The sequence below is a fragment of the Vicugna pacos genome, chromosome 11, assembly GCF_048564905.1.
Source record: "Vicugna pacos chromosome 11, VicPac4, whole genome shotgun sequence".
In the NCBI taxonomy this organism is placed as follows: Eukaryota; Metazoa; Chordata; class Mammalia; order Artiodactyla; family Camelidae; genus Vicugna; species Vicugna pacos.
The window spans coordinates 17869881-17879584 of record NC_132997.1 but is presented as its reverse complement, the minus strand read 5'-3'; the positions used below and the strand labels follow the sequence as shown (position 1 = coordinate 17879584).

Genomic DNA, 9704 nt, shown 5'->3' with positions numbered 1-9704 from the left:
AACTCTCTCAGTCTCTTTGATCTGGAAATGGTCTCATTTTGCTTTTACTCCTGAGTGATGGCTTAGAAGGAAAACTATACGGACGCTCCTGTGATGTGTCGCTTGGCATCTGAAGATGTCGTTCTGTCATGTGCTCTGCCCTGACTTGGTCCTGCTGCCTGGACTGCTGTTTGCACTCATTGTCCTCAGCCTTCCCTCCTCTGTGAGAAAGTCTTCAATTGTCCTTCACAGTAAAGCACAATGCTTCAGTCATACATGATGTACGTATATTCATCTTCATATTCTTTTTCACCATAAGTTACTACAAGATATTGAATACAGTTCCCTGTGCTACACAGTGTGAACTTGTTGTTTATCTATTTTATATATAGTACTTAGTATCTGCAAATCTTGAACTCTATTTATCCCTTCCCACCCCCTTCTACACCTGATAACCATAGGTTTCTCTCCTATGTCTGTGAGTCTATTTCTGTTTCTGTAAATAAGTTTTTTTTTAGTTTTGACATATAAATTCTATCATATATCTCTCCTTCTCTTTCTGATTTACTTCACTTAGAATGACAATCTCAAGGTCCATCCAAATTGCATTATTTTATTGTTTTTATAGCTGAGTAGTATTCCATTGTATAAATATACCACAACTTCTTTATCCAGTCATCTGTCAATGGACACTGAGGTTGTTTCCAAGTCTTGGCTATTGTAAATAGTGCTGCTATGAATATTGGGGTGCAGGTGTTCTTTTGAATTATGGTTCCTTCTGGATATATGTCCAGGAGTGGGATTGCTGGGTCATACAGTAAGTCTAGTTTTAGTCCTTTGAGGAATCTCCATACTGTTTTCCACAGTGGCTGCACCAAACTGCATTCCCACCAGCAGTGTAGGAGGGTTCTCTTTTCTCCACACCCTCTACAGCATTTATTGTTTATGGATCTTTAGTTTTCAAATGTCCCACATTTATTTACATGTGAAATATGTTTAATACAGTTATGGTGGGTGTGGTTAGTGCATCTGACAGCAGCAAGACATTTTGAAGAACTGAATGTTGACTACAATATATCATGCAAGGATATCTATATACACCCAAAAAGATTTCTTTTCTTAAAAAAAAAGGTACAAAACATGTTAAAGGATAAATACAAGAAACAAAATGCAAAATGCAAAAGATAACGCAGAACAATAAAACCAAAAAATATAACTCCCAGAGAACTATAAACATTTGGAAGGGACAGAGGAGTACCTTGGCTGCACTAAGAAAGCAGAACCACTGATATTAAAGATACTTATTGAAATGTCTGAACTAAAACCCCGGAGGACCAATGCTGAATTGCACAGCCAATTGCGATACGCTGGCTACTGCATTGACAAGTCGGTGGCTGGAGCTGTGCAGCACCCGAACGTTTGGCAGTAGCACCCAGAACAGGAAATGCCAACTCTCTAGACAGCAAAGGGTTAAGTCAACTGTGATTTTTTTCTCCTGTCAAGAGCCAGAGAAATACTTGATATTTTCAGTTCTGTCTTTGTAATAGTTAATAAATTACATGACAAAAACTTGACTATATACATCTGCTGGTCTAACTATATATTATAACTTTTACAGGAGTCCAGCCTTTTCATCACTTTATCTGCTGTGCTCTTTTATAAGCCAGCCTTGCAAATCTGCCCAGAAAAACCACCATCATTATCACCATCACCCCCACCCCCAGTTTTTTCCTGTTAGGATACCCTTCTTCCCTGTTCTGAGATGGAATTAAGGAAATCCGAGTTACTGGATTTCTGGCTCAAGTTTTCATCCCTCACTGGGACCTGAGACATCTGCAAGGCTGCTTCCAACACTGCTTGGCTTGGCCTGGAGAGGACACCACATGCTGGAGTGTGACCACAGGATGGGTGCATGTGGGTGGGGCAGGCACGCTGAGGACAGTGCTAAGACATTTAAAAGTTCCTAATGTTTTGGAGACCTACAGTCACCTACAATTTAGGTAGTTAAATCTAAAAATTGAAAACACTAAAAAAAGTATTATCGTAGCCTGTGATTAGTTAACCCATTCAAATCAGTGACATACAAAATGGTTTATTGGAATTCAGGGACTGCCATTAAGAACTCTGTTTTAAAGGAACAGTGCGAAAAAGAAAAACCTAACCCAAATTGAAAACAAACAAAAAAATGAACCAAAAAAAAGAAAACAACAAAACAAAAAACCCCAAAGCCCCTCTTCAAAACATTTTTCATGAAATACTGATACAAACATAGCAAAGAGTATAAAAATTTATTCATTTAAATATACACAAACTCTTTTCAACTCAAATACTGTTTTAATACTCATCGAGGATATACAGACAAGGTAGAGGAGGATGTGGAGAGAGGATATATTGCAACAGCCTAGACTGAAATGTTAACTTTATTATACTGCAAACTTTTTGTAACAAAAATGTCTTTTTTCTTCCAATGTGGACAGGGGTTCTCCTGGCAGAGGTGCAGGGCTATTTCTTGGCCGAGCTCACTCTTTTGGATGTGATGAAGGCCATGCCGTCCATGGGTCCACATGTGCGCATTTAAGGCAGCTTCCATCTCAAAGGTCTTGGCTCACACTTTGCATGTTTGGTCCTACACTGGGCAGTGGCTGGCTTGTCCTCAGGTCCAGGCTTGTTCCCCCAGACCTCGTTCTGCTTGGCCATAGGCAGTCATTCCTTGAGTTTGTGGACAATGAAGAGGTGCTGGGACAGGGAGATGTGCGACGTGTAGCCAAGGCCGCACTCCTGGCACTGGTGAGGAGCCATCTGACTTGCACTGCGGGATGTGCTCGTGGAACCGCAGCAGGGTCTCCGTGGTGAAGCTGCACATGAGCACTTGCGAACCTTGAAAACGTTTTCTTCAGCTTCTTCACGTGTTGGGTGATGGCTCCTCTGGCAGGCCTGAACTCTAGAAATGGTTCTTCCAACTTCCGCTTGGGGCTGGGAAACTTGGCATCTTTTTTGTTTCCTCCTCATTGGTGACTTCCGTCATTTCTTTCAAGTCAGGATCCTTAATACCGTGCATGAGTTGGATGTGTTTCTCCAGCACCAGCCAATTAGTGAAGGTATCCCTGGAGTCTGCGCAGTGCGAGCAGGTGTAAGCTTTCCTGATGCCTTTGTGTTTGACCCGGTTGTGCTGGCAGAGGCTGAGGGATGAGCTGAAAGATCTGTCACACTGGTGGCAGACGGATTTCTTCATTTGCTTCCTGTGCTCCTTCCTCACGTGGGAAATGTAAACCTCTCTCTGCACGAACAGGTAGTCACACTCCCAACACATCCACCCACAACTGGTCACTTTCTTCAGTTCCACTGATTTTTTCACAGGTGATGGGGATTTCTTTCCCAGTTTCTCTTTCCCATTCATGGATCCGGTGTCATTGTTTTGATTTGCTGAATTTTGAGTTGTAGGCCTAATGCTCAAAGGCAAGTCTATACCAAAGTTTGGAGGCCCTTCGATGATTTTCAGTGTCCATGTGTAGACTTGATGTGGTCAATCATGAGTTGCTTCTGTGATATAAAAGAGAACAGTCCAGACACTTGAAAACAGACACCTTCTGGTTTTCAATGTGTTGGTCACAGTGGCGATACAGCAGGGTTTGCAGTGTGAATACAGTGTTACACATGGAACACTTATATATTATTTTTGGCTCTCTGATCTTGATGCCAGGATGCTGTCTGTAGGCATGGGAATGTGCACTTGGGGAGGACTTAAATGCCACTGGACAGATAGGACACTTGTAGAAGACTTCACACTTGCATGTGAGACTTCAGCGCAGCCACGTCAGGGTACACAACATTGCAATGCAAACATCAAAAGCCAACTCTCTGCGTGAAGTGTAGATAGTTCTTGGTGACGTGGGTGTGGAAGTGCACCAACCTGCAGATGGCCCCGCACTCAGGGCGGGTGCAGGGAGATTTGTGCTGATGGATTCTCTAGTGGGAGGCGTAGCTGCACTGGTTAGGAAGCTGCATCTGGCAGATAGTGCAAGTCTTCTGTCCACTCACATCTGCAGCCTGCTGGACGTGGGGAGTCAGCGATGTCTCATCCTGGAAAACTTCTTTACACTCCAAACATTTCAGACTATGCCTCCAGAGCTTGGATGGGTCTTCATCCAGGGGCACTGCTGGAATGATGGGTGTGCTTGAAGGGGCTGATATGACTGTCCCAGTTATGCCAGACTGAATTTATGTTACAGTGTGGGTGTCGGCTCCCATGGAGTTCAGGAGAGTCGGAGATGAAGCAGGAGTATTACGTGACAGAGAAACAATAATTTGATCAGCTGAGATCGGCTTCAAAATCAAGTGGGAGCCCTGCATCACCACTCCCTTGTGCCCGTGGGCATGGGACAGAAGGCTGTGCTTGTTGTAAAAGACAAGGTTCTTACCATAGTGGTTGCACATTACTTCGGTGCACATGCTGCATCTGTCCTAGTGTTGGGTCAGGCTCTTTTCCGGGGCAAAGGAGTCCCCACACTCCAAGCACTTGTACCCGCGGGTCTGTAACATGACACCCGTGTTGGCAGGAGGACTGAGGCTGGGGATGTAAACTGGGGCTGGGTTGACACTGCGCAGCACCTTGTTGAAAGCTTCCACCACAGAACTCTGCAGGGAGGACACCACCTGGACCTGTGACATCTTTTTGTGTAGCTATGAGGCTGTGATGTTAATTATTTGCTGCTGAGGTTGGGTGAGCACTTGGCAGAACTCGGAGGTGGCCTGGGCACCCTAAGGCTGAAGGTTAAGGTTGGTGAGGTGCACAGTCTTTGGCATAAGTTTGGCGTTGGCCAGGCTGGAGGCCAGCACCACGGCAGTTTGCTGCTGGATCGCATCGGTGGCTTTAATGATGGTGCTGCTGGTGCTCTGAATGGAGGCAGCAGCTATGACCGTGGCTTTGACTGTGGTGTTGGCGAGCTTCAAATTAATGAGTTGCAAGCCAGCCGTCTTCATGGCCAGCACCGGGAGGAAGGTGGTCACCAGTCTTGATCGTGACCTGTCTGGGGGTCAGCTTGGCAAGGGCAACAGTGTTGGTGAAGACCAGCAACTGCAGAGGAACCCTGGGTGGGAGGAAAGGATGGTGGACAAGGCTGGAGATGAAAGAAGTGGCATCACGGATGCCACCATGGACCCCATCTGCTTGGAAGGCTTTTTTCCAGCATCGAGATCAACTTGAGGCATCACCCTCATCATCGTCCCATTGATTTCACCAGAGGACGTCTCAATGGTTTTGATGCAGACTTTGGGGACTGCCCAAAGTGTTGACCCTATGGGAGAGGAGGGCGACCCCTTGCTACTGTTCTCACTGGAGATGCTCTGGGGAACACCCGGCTGCTTGAGGGATGTTTTTTCATCCCATTGATGAGACTCTGGGATTTGGGAGACTTTTCAATGGCTCTAGGGCTGTTGTTTACTTCTTTTGGTAATGGAGAGGACTCCCGGGAATTGGTCACGGTTCTTTGGAGGAGTCAGAAGCTGACTTTTCAGTATCAAGGGCTGTGATCACAGCTCTACAGGAAGAAAGCTTGGAGGCTGGCTTGGTCCTCTACAGTACCATGACACCAAGGGAGGTGTCTTTCTTCTCAGAGCTCAGCTTCCCCTCATGGACCCTGTTTTCAAGCACATTTTCAGAGTTCTCCTTCAATCTATCCTCCATTTCTCACTTTAAAAGGTTCATAAACACTTAGATTTACAGAATTTGTTTTCATTTCCATTTCTCTCTTAACAACTGTGTTTTTATCTAGACTGTCTGATGTAGAGAATCCAGTTTTGCTTAAGCTTAAGATGTTTCCCTTCATTAATTAGCAAGAAGCAGCCAGACTACATACAAATTTATCTGTTACAAGGAAAATACATGGCCTGTCTAAAAACCTGTTGTATTTCAACATATTTTAAAAATGATTTAGAGGTCTATAAAGAAAAAAAAAGGAAAAGCTCTTCTAAGGAGGCTCACCTATAATAAAAAACACAAAAGAAAATATGTTGCCACAAAAGGAGGAGGAACAGGGAAGTTTCTGACTTGATTTTTGTTGATGGGGCAGGAGAGGAAAGACTACATGTCACCCCTCTTAGGAAACATGCAACCAGTCCCCTCTCTCCCTCTTCTTTATTCCTGTCAAGGTAGTTTTGAAATTATACATCAGCAAAGTAATGATAGAAATAGAATTTCAGAAAAGATTTAATAAAAAAACATTGCTAACATAACCATGTGCTAAGGAGCACAGTATTAATCACACATATTCTAAGTGACCATTCCCACCAAAAGCCACCACAGGTCCCCAGCTGGGAGTGAAGCACAAGCTTAGTCCTACGGAGTAACAAGTCTTGCAGCTAAAATACTGAGAGATTTGACAATCTTTAAATGTCTGTATTTCTAAACTATACTGGAGAGTGGAGAATATTCTGTAAGGGCAATAGCTACAGTCACTGCAGAGGGAAAGGAAAGCTGAATTTAAGAACATCTTGAACCAATTTCTAGGGAAGGGGCTGTGAGAGTGGGCCGAGGGATCCATGCAGCCTGCTCAGTAGAGAAGCGCACACCCATCACACAGGATAAGGGATCAGATCCTGGGTTCTGAGTGGAAGCCTCTCAATAAGCCAAATTGACCCTCTTCTGTCCCCACACTGCAGAACACAACATAGTGAGTGGCTGAGGTGTGGGAAAGAGTCACAGCATTTACTTCTAAGCAGCCTGCAGCAGGTACAAGGTGAGAAACAGTGTGGCCTATCTGGGCAATTTAGAAAGTACCCAAAGAGTCTGATAAATTTAAAATTTGGAGAATGTAGTTTTAAGTTTGGGGTCTTGCAGTAGTAACAAGTCATCATTCCCTAAATGATGGTGAGTCAAGAAAGACTGGTGAGAGAGGAGTTATATGATCAGATGTGCTCTTAAGCCAGTCAGCCATGGCGGCGGTGTGCAGGACTTCAGGAACGAGGAGTCACGAGAGCAGCAAGGACAGGAAGGGTGGAGGGTAGACTGAGCCCTGCAGGATGTCATTGTGCAGGGGGTGATGGGACATGACAGCATAGCCTCCTGGGCTCCCTAGGCAGGCTGCCCTCACCACAGAGCAGCACTTACTGCACAGAACCACCTGCTTCTCTGTTTCTTTTCCACTTAAGCCTTGGGCAAACCATTTTCTTTACGTTTTGTGGTATCAGCTAGCTTTCTGCGGTTAGTCATAATAATCCCCCAGGTAACAAAGACATCTTAGGTTCTATGAATTCACAACACTTCCCACAACCTAAGGATCTTATAATATCTTTAGAGACAAGAGAGATATAGATGGATAGGAATTTATTAACATAGGAAAGATGGCCCAAAATAAATCACATCTAAGAACTCAAGTTAATTTCAAGAAGTATTACTTAAGAAAGACCATGACTGAAATTAGGGTGTATGCAAAATACAATACTTAAAAATCTTTAAATTTAAATAGCATGCCCATCATTTTTTTGGGGGGGGTGGCTATTGAAGGAGACTCTTGCTCCTTCCCTTCTCTTGGCATATATTTCTCATTTGCCCTTAAAATCTCTGGATTTTAAGCAAATAAGGGAAAGGCTTGAGCTGAAGAGATTACATACAGGAAGGGGAATAAAGCTCTTGTAGGGCCTATGATAAGAACTCTGGTCTTGATCCTGAAAGCAGTGGTGCCACCAAGGGCCACAATGAAGTGGACTAGTGTGCATTTAGATCAGAGCTTGACTGCAATGTAAATATGGAAGAGATGGACAAGAAGGATTCAGAAAAATACACAGGACTTAAGACAAATGGAAACAGTAGAAAGCAAGACAATGGAGAAATGTCGATGGCAAAAATGAAATGTGAGTGGGTTGATAGAAGCCCTTCAGATCATGGTCTTTACTTCTAATCCCTCAGCCTCAGAAAAGAAAAATTAACTGTCCAACTATACAAAAGACCTCTCTCCACTCTTTCTTGCATCCTCAATGACCCCGGCTCCTAAGGGGGAAAAACCCTCCCTTTTATTTTAAAATCTGGCTCTTCTATGGGGTCTTTCTGTTAAAAAATATCCATATGTTCCCCTTTTTAAAGGAGACCATCCCAATAGCCAGAACCTGTCCACCTCTGTGCTGATTCAGCCCAAATGTCTAGACACTCACATACTTCTCATAGTTAAATCATGATGAACTAAATCTCACATAGTAATCCCATTTTCCTGGCCAGTGGGTAGATTAAAGAAAAGCAAGTGAGCCAATGTTGGCCAAGGTGAGGGGAAGGCTACTTTTTGCAGTGAGTGTGCAGGGGTCCTAGGGAAAAGAAACCATTGCTCTTACAAATAAACATATGGGAAGAGGCCACCTTCTTCCACTGGACATTAGTTAAGTAGACAAGACACGTAGCTAGAGTCAGCACAGGGCTATGAAGAGAGCTAGCAAAGACAAGATGACATGTAGAGTACAGAAGAGTTTAAAGACAGAAATTCTGAGTCTGATGCTCTCACTGAGGCTGGACTTTTCCACCTCAAGCCAGTTGGGCACAGGTTTTAGAAGATGCTTTCTTTGACCTCAACCAAAGGCACAGTGAATCCATTCCTCCATTAACCTGGGAGTTTTCTCATTAAACTCAGCATATTCTTACTTTGAAATGTACCTTCTAAAGTTCACCAAATATAAGGGGATAAGAAAAAGTCATAAGTTAATTAGGTACTGAAATGAAGCAGTCACAATGAAATCTTTTTAAGACACATAAAGTCCATACTTACTGGACTCTCTTGGCAGAGACACTCAAGAAGTAGTGCTGTGTATGAGGCTATGATGCAATCCTCCATGTGTTTGCCAGCATGCTGAAGAGCTGAAAATATTTAAACCAAAAACTGTAACAGTACATTAAAACACACAAGCACACACAGACCCACAAAAGCATCCAAGAAACCAATAGCTCTGTTAGTCATTTCCTTCAAAACCACTAAACATCAATAAATGGTGCTAGAAAAATGGGATATCCACACAAGCTAACAAAAAATAACACAGATGGAAGAGGGACCTTAACATAAGAGTCATAAAACCCTTAGATGAAAACACAGGACTAAATCTCAGTGGCCTTGGGTTAGGAAATAGTTTCTTAGATACAACAACAAAATCACAAGTGACAAAATAAAAAGTAAGTAAGTTGGAATTCATCAAACTTAAAGCATTTGTGTTTCAATGACACCATCAAAAAAGTGAAGACAATTCACAAAATGTATCTGCAAATCATGTACTCGGTAAGAGTCAAGTCTGTAAAACATATAGAATTCTTATAACTCAACCAAAAACAGACAACCCAATTAAAAATATGGGCAAAAGATTTTGAGAACTATTATTGTAATTTATGGTAATACCTCTCAGTTTAACAAAGTGAGGCTAATAAAAGAACCCCCAAATTTCAGAAGTATAAAAACCTCTAGGGGTCCTATTATTTAGCTGCTTCTCTTTACAGATAAGTAAAAAGAGAACCAGGAAAGAAGAGCAGACCTTGCCTGCATTGGACATATACATTCCTCACTTCCTAGTGAGTTCTTCCTCACTGTGAAGAACTCCTACATGCACTGAAATATCAAAGCTTATTTGCACTGAACTAGAGAGGCCATAAAAACAGCAAGTTTATAAAAATGTATGAGTTAAACATGTTTTGGAGGAAAAAGAACACATTTAATTTGAATACATCAAAATAAACATACCTTTATTGAGGTCAAGTTCTT

At 42.9% G+C, this 9704-nt stretch overlaps 1 pseudogene; it reads right to left on the bottom strand.

Annotated features, from left to right (window-relative positions):
* Nucleotides 1-2374: 2374 nt before the first annotated feature.
* On the bottom strand, nt 2375-9704 carry LOC140699178 (zinc finger protein 532 pseudogene; annotated as a pseudogene).